The sequence below is a fragment of the Schistocerca gregaria genome, chromosome 3, assembly GCF_023897955.1.
Source record: "Schistocerca gregaria isolate iqSchGreg1 chromosome 3, iqSchGreg1.2, whole genome shotgun sequence".
NCBI classification, from domain to species: Eukaryota; Metazoa; Arthropoda; class Insecta; order Orthoptera; family Acrididae; genus Schistocerca; species Schistocerca gregaria.
Genome location: NC_064922.1, coordinates 309,286,460 through 309,303,622, shown reverse-complemented (window position 1 = coordinate 309,303,622; position 17,163 = coordinate 309,286,460).

The window sequence follows — 17,163 nt, the reverse complement described above, 5'->3', positions numbered from 1 at the left end:
GTCTTGGCTCTGAGCACTATGGGACTCAACTGCTGAGGTCATCAGTCCCCTATAACTTAGAACTACTTATACCTAACTAACCTAAGGACATCACACACATCCATGCCCGAGGCAGGATTTGAACCTGCGACCGTAGCAGTCACGCGGTTCCAGACTGAAGCGCCTAGAACCACTCGGCCACACCAGCTGGCGCTGCAGTTATCTTAAAGCTCTTCAAAAGGGAGGCAGTAGGAGGAGTATTTTGCAAATGTCCACAAACGCAAAAGTCGCTTACTGTGAACCCAGGGAAGATTGAAAGCAGAGACATCATCGAACGCACTGAGTTACAGGAAATGCAGTGCCATATTCGATTAAATCACGCTGTAACTGAATTGCGTCTGTTAGAAAGGAAAACGAAAAACGCCTTTTGTTACCGACGCATGTTACGTAATGACAGATCTGCGCTCCACCGAAACTACAGTTCAGTTGTTTTGATACAGTACTGAGATGACGCAGTAATTGGTGGGATCACCGGTAGCATTGGTAACATTGGTAAGGAAAGAAACATAAATGAATGGGTAAGAAAAAACTGGGTGTCGACGACTTATCTTTGTTAGATTTTTTCTTTTGCACGTAATTAGAGCCGCACATCATTCAGTGTTACTCCATTGTGTACTTTCTATCCTTATAGAATATAAATTGCGTTTCAGAAATAAGCGTAACTTCTACGCTTTTATGTAACCAAAGCAAATACTTTTGATACAAGTATAGTTTACAAGTACGAACACAAAAAATATTTATAGTTATTGTTGTTATTTTGTACTCAAAGGAACATTCTTCATCACGAACCTGTTTGTTATTGATAAATACGAAAGTTGTCGGGAATGACAGAAACATGTTTTATATAAATTCAACGAAGTATTGAAGCGATGTATGATATATTTTTGTTTGTGGTAATTTTTCAATTTTACAGTTTTTTAGATAACTCCATTTTCTAGACTATATTATTAATCTATTTTATTTTTATTTTTGCAACAACATCCCTCTGTTTCACATTGCAAGTCAAAGATTTTCGAATAAAACCCGAGTTAAATATTGACCATTTCAATTTTGATATAAATAGTGTTTACTTTTAAGTCACCGGCAAAAGAAAATAATGTAGACCATAGTTGTTCTATAAATTTCACGGCTCTTTCTGTCGTCACTTAGTTTCTAGACGATTCACAGTTTATTGTTTGTTTGATCGCAAACTTAAAAGGAGCGATCGATATGAAGTAGCACCAGACTGATATGCAACAAGCTGAACGTATAGGGTACGACTTTTAAACGTTCACGACTACTACAAAACTACTGTAGTCTATGCTTCTTAATGACAGTCTACAGTAGCCTAAGTTAGTTTTACAACACTAGTAATGACTGAGCTAGCTGCATTAGAGAGCGCCCTACCGATAACCACACGAACCGACAACATCCAGCTGACGTCAAATTAAACTTGCAGCTGATATGAGTAAGATAAAATTTATCTCAAGCTTGTTTTCATTCATGTCGAAAACACAGTCTTCTGAAATCGGATAAGTGTCTCTAAATGGTCCTGTATCATGATTTGTAATATACACTCCTGGAAATGGAAAAAAGAACACATTGACACCGGTGTGTCAGACCCACCATACTTGCTCCGGACACTGCGAGAGGGCTGTACAAGCAATGATCACACGCACGGCACAGCGGACACACCAGGAACCGCGGTGTTGGCCGCCGAATGGCGCTAGCTGCGCAGCATTTGTGCACCGCCGCCGTCAGTGTCAGCCAGTTTGCCGTGGCATACGGAGCTCCATCGCAGTCTTTAACACTGGTAGCATGCCGCGACAGCGTGGACGTGAACCGTATGTGCAGTTGACGGACTTTGAGCGAGGGCGTATAGTGGGCATGCGGGAGGCCGGGTGGACGTACCGCCGAATTGCTCAACACGTGGCGCGTGAGGTCTCCACAGTACATCGATGTTGCCGCCAGTGGTCGGCGGAAGGTGCACGTGCCCGTCGACCTGGGACCGGACCGCAGCGACGCACGGATGCACGCCAAGGCCGTAGGATCCTACATAGTGCCGTAGGGGACCGCACCGCCACTACCCAGCAAATTAGGGACACTGTTGCTCCTGGGGTATCGGCGAGGACCATTCGCAACCGTCTCCATGAAGCTGGGCTACGGTCCCGCACACCGTTAGGCCGTCTTCCGCTCACACCCCAACATCGTGCAGCCCGCCTCCAGTGGTGTCGCGACAGTCGTGAATGGAGGGACGAATGGAGACGTGTCGTCTTCAGCGATGAGAGTCGCTTCTGCCTTGGTGCCAATGATGGTCGTATGCGTGTTTGGCGTCGTGCAGGTGAGCGCCACAATCAGGACTGCATACGACCGAGGCACACAGGGCCAACACCCGGCATCATGGTGTGGGGAGCGATCTCCTACACTGGCCGTACACCTCTGGTGATCGTCGAGGGGACACTGAATAGTGCACGGTACATCCAAACCGTCATCGAACCCATCGTTCTACCATTCCTAGACCGGCAAGGAAACTTGCTGTTCCAACAGGACAATGCACGTCCGCATGTATCCCGTGCCACCCAACGTGCTCTAGAAGGTGTAAGTCACACTACCCTGACCAGCAAGATCTCCGGATCTGTCCCCCATTGAGCATGTTTGTGACTGGATGAAGCGTCGTCTCACGCGGTCTGCACGTCCACCACGAACGCTGGTCCAACTGAGGCGCCAGGTGGAAATGGCATGGCAAGCCGTTCCACAGGACTACATCCAGCATCTCTACGATCGTCTCCATGGGAGAATAGCAGCCTGCATTGCTGCGAAAAGGTGGATATACACTGTACTAGTGCCGATATTGTGCATGCTCTGTTGCCTGTGTCTATGTGCCTGTGGTTCTGTCAGTGTGATCATGTGATGTATCTGACCCCAGGAATGTGTCAATAAAGTTTCCCTTTCCTGGGACAATGAATTCACGGTGTTCTTATTTCAATTTCCAGGAGTGTATCCTCTTACTCATAAGTTAGTACCTACACACCGACAGAACGATAAGATTTTTTCCCTGTTGACTCTGCCGTGTTTTCCTGATTTTTCCGCCCTTAAAATAGGCCACGGTGGTTCCTTTAAAACCAGGTTTTCCCAAACTGTGTTCCGCGAAACACTGGTGTTCTTTCTGCGGGAAGAGAATTAGTACTCCTCGAGAAACTATGAGGTTCATTCAAATGAAACCTAGGCAGTGCGTCTACCTCTGCCTTACACGTAGGTGGCACCACCAAACTGCGGGTATGGTGGCGCCATCTATTGGTAGATAGTCTGAGACGTGCGCACCGTTTGATGTTGCATAGCGGCGGTGTGGTTTCACGCCGAAGAGAAGGTGGTTACACAAGTTACCGTCAGCTACCGAACATGCAGGCGAGTAACCAGGAACAACGAGGAGTGATTTGATTTTTGGCGGCGAAGGGAGTTGGAGGCCGTGAAATGTGTCGATGGATGAAGGCTGTGTACGGTGAGTACAGTCTGGGTCGTTCAAGCGTTGAGGAATGGCGCAAACGATTCCTTGAGGGGCGAGAGTCTCTGGAAGATGATGCTCATCCTGGACAGTCTTCATCGTGTCATCACATCGTAAATGATTGAGAAAGTGAATGGCTTCGTCTTGGACAAACGCAAAATCAAGGTGGACGAGATCCATCAGTTACTGGTTGTTAGCGTGGGCATCGCCCACACCATAATGCATCAACTTTCGAAAAATCTGTGTGCAGTGGGTTCCCCACCAACAGACCGTCGAGGAGCGCAATACTCTAATGGCGCTGTCTTTGAGTCATCTGCATTGTTATCATGAGGAGGAATACAGCTTTCTGTGGCGTATTGTCACAGGTGACGAAACATTGCGTCACGATTTTGAACCGGAAAGCAAGCGTCAGACCAAGCACTGGAAACATGCGACTTCACCCCCTCCAAAGAAATCAAAGGCCGCTCGCACCAGTTCTGGTAAGGTCATAATGTCCTTATTTTTACAAGGACCCACTGCTTGTCGAGTTGCTGGAGCGGGGAACCACGATCAATGCCTAGCATTAACAAGCCACTTTAGAGAACCTTAGACGAGCCATCAAGTCGAAACTCCGAGGCATGTTGTCCAATGGCGTTATCCTCCTGTATGTTAATGCCCGCCCACACACGGCCAGTGCGGTGAAGACGACATTGCAGCAGTTTTGGTGGGAAACGCTGTAACATCCATCGTACAATCCAGACATTTCTCCGAGCGACTTTCACGTGTTTGGACCTCTAAAACAAACTATTCGCGGACATTCATTCGCAACGGATGATGAAGTGTGTGACTGGGTCCAGGCATGGATCCGACAGCAGCCTACTACCTTCTTCAAGGATGGAATCGACCGCCTAGTGTCGCAATGGGCTAAATGTGCCAACAGTTTTGGCGACTATTTTTGAGTATGTGTACTGTGTATAACTACATTTTTGAGTTTATAAAATCGTTACCGTTACTTTACACTAGTGGCCGGGTTTCATTTGAATTCCCCTTATATAAATAACCGGGCCTATTTTTTCGATATTTTGGCGATACTGACTTCTTTAATTTTATTATGATTATGTGCCATTAGTTATGATTTAAAACTGAAGTAGCCACTAACCTACGTCTACATCCATACTCCGCAAAGCACCTGACGGTGTGTGGCGGAGGGTACCTTGAGTACCTCTATCGGTTCTCCCTTCTATTCCAGTCTCGTATTGTTCGTGCAAAGGATTGTCGGTATGCCTATGTGTGGGCTCCAATCTCTCTGATTTTATCCTCATGGTCTCTTCGCGAGATATACGTTGGAAGGAGTAATATACTGCTTGACTCCTCGGTGAAGGTATGTTCTCGAAACTTCAACAAAAGCCCTACCGAACTACTGAGCGTCTCTCCTGCAGAATCTTCCACTGGAGTTTATCTATCATCTCCGTAACGCTTTCGCGATTACTAAATGATCCTGTAACGAAGCGCGCTGCTCTCCGTTGGATCTTCTCTATCTCTTTTCTACGGGAGCAGCATTCGAGCAGTGCGCGAACAAGCGTAGTGTAAGCTACTTCCTTTGTTTCCGGATTGCATTTTCTTAGGATTCTTCCAATGAATCTCAGTCTGGCATCTGCTTTACCGACGATCAACTTTATATGATCATTCCATTTTAAATCAATCCTAATGCGTACTCCCAGATAATTTATGGAATGAACTGCTTCCAGTTGCTGACCTGCTATATTGTAGCTAAATGATAAGGGATCTATCTTTCTATGTATTTGCAGCACATTACACTTGTCTACATTGAGATTCAATTCCCATTCCCTGCACCATGCGTCAATTCGCTGCAAATCCCCCTGCATTTCAGTACAATTTTCCATTATTACAACCACGCGATACATCACAGCATCATCCGCAAAAAGCCTCAGTGAACTTCCGATGTCATCCACAAGGTCACTTATGTATATTGTGAATAGCAACGGTCCTACGACACTCCCCTGCGGCACACCTGAAATCACTCTTACTTCGGAAGACTTCTCTCCATTGAGAATGATATGGTGCGTTCTTTTATCTAGGAACTCTTCAATCCAATCACACAATTGATCTGATAGTCCGTATGCTCTTACTTTGTTCATTAAACGACTGTGGGGAACTGTGTCAAACGCCTTGCGGAAGTCAAGAAACACGGCATCTACCTGTGAACCCGTGTCTAAGGCCCTCTGAGTCTCGTGGACGAATAGCGAGAGCTAGGTTTCACACGATCGTCTTTTTCGAAACCCATGATGATTCCTACAGAGTAGATTTCTAGTCTCCATAAAAGTCATTATACTCGAACATAATAGGTGTTCCAAAATTCTACAACTGTCGACGTTAGAGATATTGGTCTTAAGTTCTACACATCTGCTCGACGTTCCTTCTTGAAAACGGGGATAACCTGTGTGCACTTTTCCACACTTTTGGAACGCTAAACTCTTCTACAGACCTACGGTACACCGCTGCAAGAAGGGGGACAAGTTTCTTCGCGTACTCTGTGTAAAATCGAACTGGTATCCCATCAGGTCCAGCGGCCTTTCCTCTTTTGAACGATTTTAATTGTTTCTTTATCCCTCTGTCGTCTATTTCGATATCTACCATTTTGTCATCTGTGCGACAATCTAGAGAAGGAACCACAGTACAGTCTTCCTCTGTGAAACAGCTGTGGAGAAAGACATTTCATATTTCGGCCTTTAGTCTGTCATCCTCTGTTTCAGTACCATTTTGGTCAAAGAGTGTCTGGACATTTTGTTTTCATCCATCTACCGCTTTGACATAAGACCAACACAAATTCATATCATTTTTGAAAAGTCGTATGAGCCTTCAAAATAAACAAGGTGTTCCATCAAAGTATGAGGATTCGCGAAGTGTTCTGGTAGAGGAGAAGTTAGGGCACTCACGCTCTGAACGTCACCGACCACAATAATCTAGAGCGCCGCCTACAGGGCGTTAGAGTCGTTCGGGGCAGCAGACTAGTCGTAAAGAGCGCCCGCTGGGTTATCCGCCACGGCGACCGAGGCTGAACGCAATTGAGTGCGACAGCCCGTCTCGTCTGATAGCCGCCATACATAGAGGGCGGCTCTTCGCACTCCACGACCCACTTGCTACACATTCGATACGAACGATCTGTGTTCACACTGACAAAGCAAATACTAACGCTAAAATCAATATTTCTGAACCGAGATCAGGGATTCTAATGAAATAGAGCAGTTATTTTATCTTCCCCTGAATTACTAATGTTTTATTCAATATTTCTGTCAGATATATTTCTTTTCTGCCACATGGCGATGCCTGAATGAGGGTTCTCTTCTGTGCATCTGAATTCGTTTTATTTCCAAAACCTATATAAGATGAGAACTTGGCGACATAGTTTCAAATTAGAGCCCCCCCCCCCCCCCCCCCTTTTTCTTTCTTTCTCTTGGAGCCGCAGTGGAGTTCGTTGGCTTTCGCTTTTCTCGCCTGGCACGAACAAGTCTCAGCACCGGAAGTGAAACTTCCCACCTGTTTTAAAATCGAGTCCTTTGATTGTTCCTTTTAAATTTCCTGCAGAACTTTCTGGAACCTTCCTTCCTTTAAGGAGAATCTAAGGGCAACGGCCGTCCGCGCTTTTCCAGCCCCTCTGGTTGTCTTTGTGGTCCACGTTTATTAACAGGCGCTGGTGATTGGTCATTTGCCGCACCTCCATAAAGAAATGACTGTAGACACAGTGTCTGAGGGAGGTTTATGAATTGTCATTGGAGAGACACTTGGATCGAGCACTGTGTGTGTACACACTTCGTGATGGAGCGTGGACTTCGGTATTAAATCGTGTTGAACCTAAAGTTACGTTGCATTCCACCCTGCTGTTGGCAGCACTATCAGGAGTAGGAAGAGATTAACTGTACTTGTTTCTGATTTTGCGTGCGAAGTTTAATTACTTTTCGTGGACTTAAGCCACAAATTCAAGTTATTGCTTTGGCATCCACTAACTCGCGTGGTCGTGCTATGTTGCACTAGTTCTCCCCTGCGATTCTCAGATGAACCTAGACGGCTGAATTGTTCATGCACTTTGTACTCATACTGAATTCACTGCTGAATGTGTCTTATGATTTTTCTTACTATGCTGCCAGAGTCCATGTGGTCATCGTCTATTCCAACTGTTGTGGTTGGCAGGAGAGCCAACCGTGTTCCTTAAAGGAGGCCGAAATGCACGCGTTTCAGCTCACGCAGGCTGACGCGAGGTCTGGAACGTGACAAGGGAATTAGAATTGAGAGAAACGGACGTAGCTGGTGGAATACTTAACTTTAATCCATTAATGATGAACGTCGCTCGTGACATTACATGCTTCACAATATCAATAGTAACTGATAATGGCGCCTTTCTAGGTCGCAGCAAATAATGTAGCTGAAGGCTATGCTAACTATCGTCTCGGCAAATGAGAGCGTATTTTGTCAGTGAACCATCGCTGACAAAGTCGGCTGTACAACTGGGGCGAGTGCTAGGAAGTCTCTCTAGACCTGCCGTGTGGCGGCGCTCGTTCTGCAATCACTGATAGTGGCGACACGCGGGTCCGACATATACTACCGGACCGCGGCCGATTTAAAGGCTACCACCAAGCAAGTGTGGTGTCTGGCGGTGACACCACACCAACTTTGATCGTAACCTCCTTAGCTGGAAGTGCGAGTATACCGAGCACCAGTAGTCACTGTACCAAATGAATAATCCGCCGCTCATTAGAATTAATTGTAATTTGGATGCGGGTCTTCCCCTACTGCTAATTTTAGTCTATGTGCATTCTCTACGTCGGTGCGTGTCCATAGATCTATTCTGAAGTAGATCACTATCCCATAGGTATGAAAAGGCTATTCGTGCTGAATTACCACGCTAAATTAACGAAATGTACTCCGCATTTGTATGTGTGTAAGGGACTGAAGTATTACAAAATTGTCTACGTTGTTCATATATCTAATCTGTTGCCCATCTTTGTAATAAATAACCAGTTTTCTGTACACAGCTTAATTTTTTATTTAAGACTCTTTCACCTATCTTTCCCTTCAAAGAATATTGGTATGATATCAGCAATCTTCCAAAGGAAAATGTATGCCGAATGGAAATAAATAGCTTCATAACAGCATGGCCGTGCCGGATCTTAGCGTATCCGTTGCTGCTCTTTGTTCCTCTTTCCTTTGCTACATCAGTCAGAACATGTACGACTTAAATGTTTTACATGAACAAGTCGTGATCCCGTACGACTGTTGACACGTGTACAGGATTATTTACCACCCACGAGGCGAAATATGGCAAGTGAAACTTCCCAGTGGGCTAACTTCAATCGATGTTACCCATGTTATCGTGACGAGAAGGTACACGACTGTCCAAGTAAACTCGGCCGTGTGGCCGAACGGTTCTAGGCGCTTCAGTCCGGAATCGCGCTGTTGCTACGGTCGCATTTTCGAATCCCGCCTCGGGCATTGATGTGTATGATGTCCTTAGGTTAGTTAGGTTTAAGTGGTTCTAAGTCTAGGGGCAGATGACCTCAGATGTTAAGTCCCATAGTGCTCAGAGCCATTTGAAACATTTTTGTCCAACTGATCAGCCAATATGCAGAAATGAGGCTCATTTCGTTATCAATTAAGACACCCACCTTTTGCCTAGGTAGTCTGCTTGGGCTTGGAGCAGGAAATATGGAGCCTTCCCGTAAGTCAGATTAAAGTACCTCTTCTCAGTGTTGCCTGTTTTTTCTTTCTCTTACATGTTTACAAGGACAGTAAAACACACACAAAAAAGTTCAGTGAATGGATAAAAACCTAGACTGATCAGCCAGAACATTCTGACTACCGAGCTACTATCGATATAAACCCGTTCAAGCGATAGCAGCTTCTGAAGTCATCAGTCCGCTAGAACTTAGAACTACTTAAACCTAACTAACCTAAGGACAACACACACATCTATGCCCGAGGCAGGATTCGAACCTGCGACCGTAGCAGTCGCACGGTTCCAGACTGAAGGGCCTAGAAACGCTCGGCCACTGTGGCCGGCCGACTGCTAGTCAGACACACGCACGGTGTATATATTATCAGCGAGCGAGCTGTCCGTGAGTAGAATGGGGAAGGAGCGCGATCTGTTTGCTTTTGACTGAGGGCAGACTGTGAGGCACGGAGGATCGGTACGAGCATTTCGGATACTGCCCAACTCGTCGAATTTTCGAGGTGAAACCACGTGCAGACGTCGTGGGGTTGAAAGACTTATAGACAGCCCTCGTTACAGATGTTGGATGTCGTAGGCTGGGCAGACTGGTGAAACAGGGCAGGCGGAATACTCGCATACATCAGACTTCAACGCTGGCGAGAGTACAAGTGCGTCTGAACACACAGTGAACCGAACTCCGTATCCGACGACCCATGCTAGTGTCAATGTTAACACCACGATGTCGGAACTACGACTCAAATGGGCAGGTGACCATTGGCCCTGGACGTTGGCCCAATGGCAGACTATTGGGTTTTCTAATGAATCCCGATACCTTCTTCATCATGCCAATTGGACGGCACGGATCCGTCATCTCCCACGGAATAGCTTCTTGGCTGTCGGGAACATTCACGTGGCTACCCATGGGTCCAGTATAGGTCTTGCAAGCCACTATGGCGGCTACGGTGTATCATACCTGGTTGCAGATCACGTATACCCTTTCATGACGATTATGTTTCCCGACAGCAGTGGCATTTTTCAACAAGATAATGCGTCACGCCACAAGTCCAGTGTATGACGGAGTGGTTCGAGGAACACAGAGGAGAGTTTCAATTGATGTGCTTTTCCCCAACTCGCCAGACGTGAACCTGATCAAATAAATCTGGGATGCGATTGAACATTGCGTCAGGGCTCATCGTCCCCACCCCCCCCCCCCCCCACCCCAGGATTTTACGGTAATTAGGTGACTTATGTGTGCAGATGTGAAGGCAAATCCTTCCTCCGACCTGCCAAGGCTTCATAGTTTCCATGCCACGACGCGTCGTCGCTGTTATCCCTATCAAAGGTGGAAATTCTAACTGTTAGATAGGTGATCACAAAGTTCTGGCTGCTCAGTGTTTATGGTACGATGGTCGAAACATAATCCTTGCAAAGTAGGAGAGCCTATATCCTGCAAACTATCGATTTTGATGCGCTTCGGCATACTAATCGGGGGGCACGCTACAACGGCCACTGTGAAGGGTTTACGTCACTATGCTTCTGTTTTCGAAAAACAATCTACTTTAAAGCCGAAAGAGAGTCCGAAATTCAGTCATTTCTTCACGAACTCCTTTATAAATCTTGCATCCGCGCGCCATGCGTTAAGTCACTTGACTCACGGACGAAGGCTACCAGCGCCGCGCGGAGTGGCAGCGCGGTTAGAGGCGCCATATCACGGATTGCACGGCCTCTCCTGCCAGAGGTTCGAGTCCTCCTTCGGTTATGTGTGCATGTATTGTTCTTAGCATAGCTTAGTTTTAGTTTAAATAGTGTGTAAGTTTAGGGACCGCTAACCTCAGTAGTTTGGTCCCTTAGGAATTCACACACATTTGATCACTTGAAGGCCACCACCTCACGCTGTCCACGGGAGTGATATCTCTCCGCAAACACGAAAGATCAGGTATCCTTTGTGGCAACCGTAGCGCTTTGACCGCTGTCGTCCAGTCAGGGCACTGGATACGTGTATTTCATTCGGTGCCCTCATGCAGTTTGAAGCAAACAAGCACCTTCGTCTCTTCTCTCAACATGGACAGGACACCGGAGCCGAAGCGTCTCAGACTCTTGTTTTGTTTATTTGAGAAGGTCGCATTTGGCCAGCAACTTTCTATGCAATAGCGAGACTGCAGCCAGCTGTAAACATTCGAGTTGCATTCACATGACTGGAAACCAAGCGAGTGTTGAAGTGAAGTAAAATCGTGTCCACTTAGAATTGCAGTTCGCTCTCCGACCTGTCGTAGAAATATTCTACCTTCGTTCTCGTTATCGATTGCATCACAGCACGGGATGATCTATGTCCCTATCTGACTTAATCGTATGTAAAGTGACTTAAAATCGACTTTCTCACTCGCAAGGCTACTTCTAAACAGTATGCCAAATTATTTTTACTTAACTTTGTGGTAAGCAAAAAAAAAATATGGAGTGGGAATTAAAGTTCAGGAAAAAGAAATAAAAACTTCGAGGTTTGCTGACGGCATTATAATTTCTTCAAAGAAAGGAAAGATTTGGAAGAGCAGTTAAATGTATTGGGCAGTGTCTTGAAAGGAGGCTGTAAGATAAACATCAATAAAACCAAAGAAGGACAATGGAGTGTAATCGAAACAAATCAGGTAATGCTGAGGGAATCAGATTAGGAAACGAGACACTTGAAGTAGTAAATAGGTTTTGGTGTTTAGGCAATAAAATAACAATGGTCGAAGTAGAGAGGATATAAAATGTAGATTGGCAATGGCAAAAAAAAAAAAGAATTTCTGAAGAAAACAATTTGTTAACTTCGAATATAGAGGCAACTGTCAGGAAGTCTTCTCTGATGGTATTTATCTGGAGTGTAGCCATGTATGGAACTGAAACTAAGAATCTAGACAAGAAAAGAGAAGAGAATAGAAGCTTTTGGAATGTAGTGCTACATAACAAAGCTGAATATTAGATTGGTAGATCACGAACTAATGAGGAAGTACTGAACAGAATTGGGGAGACAAATTTGTCGCACAACCTGAGTAGAGGAAGGGATCTGTTAATAGGACACATTCTGAGACATCAAGGGGTCACCAATTTAGTATTGAAGGGAAGTGTTGGGGGTTAAAATCGTAGAGGGAGACCAAGCGACGAATACAATAAGCACATTAATAAGGACGGAGGCTGCAGTAGTTATTCAGAGATGAAGGGGCTTGGACAAGATACAGTAGCATGGAGAGATGCATCACACCATTTTTCGTGCAGAATATAACAGCAGCAGCAACAACAACAACAACAACAACAACAACAACTTGGTGTCATGATGTTTGGAAGTCATGTTACACTTTCAGATTTAATGTTTGTCCACAACCATAACGGCTGACTTTGTACGTTAGGTCTATTCATGTTTTATATTGGAATTTTCATACATTTGGTCAATCATTATCTTACACCTTTCCGTTGTTCACAAAATCCGCCAATGTGTGTTTGACTACTTAATATTTGTTTCATACAAAACATGCTCCATTCACTTCCATTGCAAGTTTTCTCAAGGGCTACGCTACGCATGCTTGCAGCTATTGGATTTTTTTCTGCCAATAATTTTTAGCGATCCAATTAAGGTGACACTGATACAGTTCTTCGTGTTATACAGTGCTGGAGACGGCGTCATCGTAAATAAGTGGTTTCACCATAGTTGCTCTCTATTTCCAGGTTATTAGGTGGTAAAGCTTAAGTGAAACAAGCCAAGAAAGTATTTCGTTTAGTGTATGTTCCCTCCCTCCGTCCCTGCATCCGCCCTCCCCCCCCCCCTATCTCTCTCTCTCTCTCTCTCTCTCTCTCTCTCTCTCTCTCTCTCTCTCTCTCTCTGTGTGTGTCTCTCTGTTTCCGAAGACTCACACGCAAACAAGTCACATGCGTCCAGAATGAGATTTTCACTCTGCAGCATAGTGTGCGCAGATATGAAACTTCCTGGCAGACTAAAACTGTGTGCCGGGCCGAGACTCGAACTCAGGACCTTTGCCTTTCGCGGGCAAGTGCTCTAACAAATGAGCTACCCAAGCACGACTCACGCCCCGCCCCCACAGAGCGAAAATCCCATTCTGGAAACATCCCCTACGCTGTGGCTAAGCCATGTCTCCGCAATATCCTTTCTTTCAGGAGTTACAGTTCTGCAAGGTTCGCAGGAGAGCTTCGGTGAAGTTTGGAAGGTAGGAGACGAGGTACTGGCAGAAGTAAGGCTGTCAGGACGGGGCGTGAGTCGTGCTTTGGTAGCTCAGTTGGAAGAGCACTTGCTAGCGCAAGGCAAAGGTCCCAAGTTCGAGTCTCAGTCCGGCACACAGTTTTAATCTGCCAGGAAGTTTGAAGTCACATGTGGTGACTTCCTGTTATTTCATTGGTGGATTTGCCAAGTACGATTTCAGCTTATGTTTGACAATTATAAAATGTATGATTCTTCCTCGTTCACGAGTGTACACCAGACGTCTTTCAAAAATAAATATGAAGGACAAAGAAAGTTATCAAATAAATCACATACTGGAAGATATACTGACAGTCAACATATATTGCTAGATACACTGCTTATTCCGTGTGCAATTGTGTATGCTGGTTGCATACCCACTCCATAGCAACCACATAAAAATGTTCATCTGCCACTATAGTGCCCAGTATTCCGCACATAAATAACATCTTATTACTGAAGTCATTAATTCAGATAATTCGGAAAATTATTGGTCTGCTTCTATTAAATGTTACAACCTATTTTATAGCGCAATATATTTTTGACATTTTCGCAATTAATAATAAAAAAGTAGCTGTTCTAGGACAAAAGTGATTTTAAAACACATTTTTGTATTATTCTCGAAGCTAGCCTATGTGAATGTGGACATGGGGTCTTTTCGAAATAACCAATTCAAATGATTAGACAAGTTTCGATCTCTTCATTTGGAAACACTGACCTGTCAGGTGTTCGAATTGTTTTACCTACTGAGATGTTTCATTGTCAAATAGGCCAAATTCTTCTTTATGTCTAAAATTTCGTTAACTTTGGAATCAGTGAAGAAGAAGGTTCAGCTCATACGGACCACGACAGAATTATAATCCGCGGTGGATCTGTTGTTGGAACTATCTCATCAATAAACCAAACTGATTTCCCGATGACGTAGACCAAGAAGAGCTTGATGAGTTTCCAGAACACTTTCTGGAATTATGAATATAGTACCTGCAACATGTTTGGGAGTTTCATAGAAAATTAAAAGCCTGTTGAGTTGCAACTGAGTCCCAGCAGGCAAATCTCTGTGATAATGAAACTTTTTGCGTCTGTTAAAGAAACTATCTATTTAAATAGGCTATTTGTATGTAAATGTGTATGTCTAGCACTTCCCTAGCCATGTACCGTGCACTGCGGCATCATTACGATGAAAGATAACCGGAATAGCACCACGCTATATACACACACGTTAGAAGAAAAGATAGTGGCTACCGACCCATTAACATGAAGATGCGAGAATCATGAAGGATAAAATGGGAATTTATATTCTAATTTTTGTGATCCCGTCTTTCACTTCAAAAAAAGTGAGACAGTGGAACGTAACCGAAAGAATGCTGCACATACACACGGGCACGCGCGCAGCAAAATAATTTTTGGGGAACGTGTGGTACTATCAGGAAGCAAAATAATGTTAGTGAATCGAACCATACGTTTTAATTTATCAATATTTGTAACAGATGAGAATTTTGAGCCGAATCGTGACCTCAATAGGGATCCTTGGCTTTCTCGGTCAATGCTCCACCAATCGTAATCGCACTATCCAAGACGCCCATGGGATCGACTCGTAACTCCATACTGCACTTGTTTCCTTCCATACTTCCCATCTCTACACAGTTTATCCTAGTAAGCTGTTGTATTAACATCTCTCCAAAAAAACTGTACACCTCAGAGTTAGACTGCATCACAGCTTGAAGGTCGTAACAGAGGTGAAATTTTTCTATTCTTTTGCGCAGAACGTCTCAAATTTTTTATCAGTTCATTTGTTGTAATGAGTCATTGTCGGAAAATACTAACATGGAGTATCTACAGAACGATGCAGCGACAGGTGTAGGCCGATCTTGGGGCGGTGGCGATGGGCGATCACTTTGGGTTCGGTGAAGATATGGGGACACACGAAGCAGTACTGACAGACTGACTTGTCTTGGAGCAAAGTCAAGGCTGCGTTGGAATAATTTATAGGTCCAGGGAAATCCTTTAACACTGCTGACTGAAGTGCATTCTTTGGCATTCCAAAGTTAAGGATAAAATATACATATTGAACTGCTATCTGCTGTTGGTACTGATACCACATCACACTTCTAAAACATAAAGGACATGAAACGGTGGCAATGTTGAAGATGGACTGAGACATGGTTGTTGCTTGTCTCCCATATTATTCAGTCTGTCACTGAGCAAGCAGTAAAAAGTATGACAATATCTGTAGTGAACTTCAATATCTTGTTGTTGTTATTGTTGTTGTTGCGGTCTTCAGTCCTGAGACTGGTGTGATGCAGCTCTCCATGTCACTCTATCCTGTGCAAGCCTCTTCATCTCCCAGTACCCACTGTAACCTACATCCTTCTGAATCTGCGTAGTGTATTCATCTCTTGGTCTCCCTCTACGATTTTTACCCTCCACACTGCCCTCCAATACTAAATTGGTGATCCCTTGATGCCTCAGAACATGTCCTACCAAACGATCCCTTCTTCTCGTCAAGTTGTGCCACAAACTTCTCTTCTCCCCAATCCTATTCAATACTTCCTCATTAGTTATGTGATCTACCCATGTAATCTTCAGCATTCTTCTGTAGCACCACATTTCGAAAGCTTCTATTCTCTTCTTGTCCAAACTATTTATCGTCCATGTTTCACTTCCATACATGGCTACACTCCATACGAATACTTTCAGAAATGACTTCCTGACACTTAAATCTATACTCGATGTTAACAAATTTCTCTTCTTCAGAAACGCTTTCCTTGCGATTGCCAGTCTACATTTTATATCCTCTCTACTTCGACCATCATCAGTTATTTTGCTCCCCAAATAGCAAAACTCCTTTACTACTTTAAGTGTCTCATTTCCTAATTTAATTCCCTCAGCATTGCCCGACTTAACTCGACTACATTCCGTTATCCTTGTTTTGCTTTTGTTGATGTTCAACTTATATCCTCCTTTCAAGACGCTGTCCATTCTGTTCAACTTCTCTTCCAAGTCCTTTGCCGTCTCTGACAGAATTACAATGTCATCGTCGAACCTCAAAGATTTTATTTTTTCTCCATGGATTTTAATACCTACTCCGAATTTTTCTTTTGTTTCCTTTACTGCTTGCTCAATATACATACAGATTTAATAACATCGGGGACAGGCTACAACCCTGTAACACTCCCTTCCCAACCGATGCTTCCCTTTCATGCCCCTCGACTCTTATGACTGCCATCTGGTTTCTGTACAAATTGTAAATAGCCTTTCGCTCCCTGTATTTTACCCCTGCCACCTTTAGAATTTGAAAGAGAGTATTCCAGTCAACACTGTCAAAAGCTTTCTCTAAGTCTACAAATCCTAGAAACGTAGGTTTGCCTTTCCTTGATCTTTCTTCTAAGATAAGTCGTAAGGTCAGTATTGCCTCACGTGTTCCAGTATTTCTACGGAATCCAAACTGATCTTCCCCGAGCAGCGCAATTAATTTCAGCTCCAGCATGAAGATATCCACGTGTAGCCGTAAGGGATGTTATCGATTTCGTTTAGCGACATGTGTGCCAGCAAATGGAACGTATATCCACTCGAAATGCAAGCCATAGATTATTTTAATCAAAATATGCCAAGTTTAAGTGTAAAAATTATTGGATCGTAATCCACTGTAATCTTCTCTGCAGAATATAACAACCTAACCTCACCGGTACACACGGCAACAAAACTTGCGGCCAG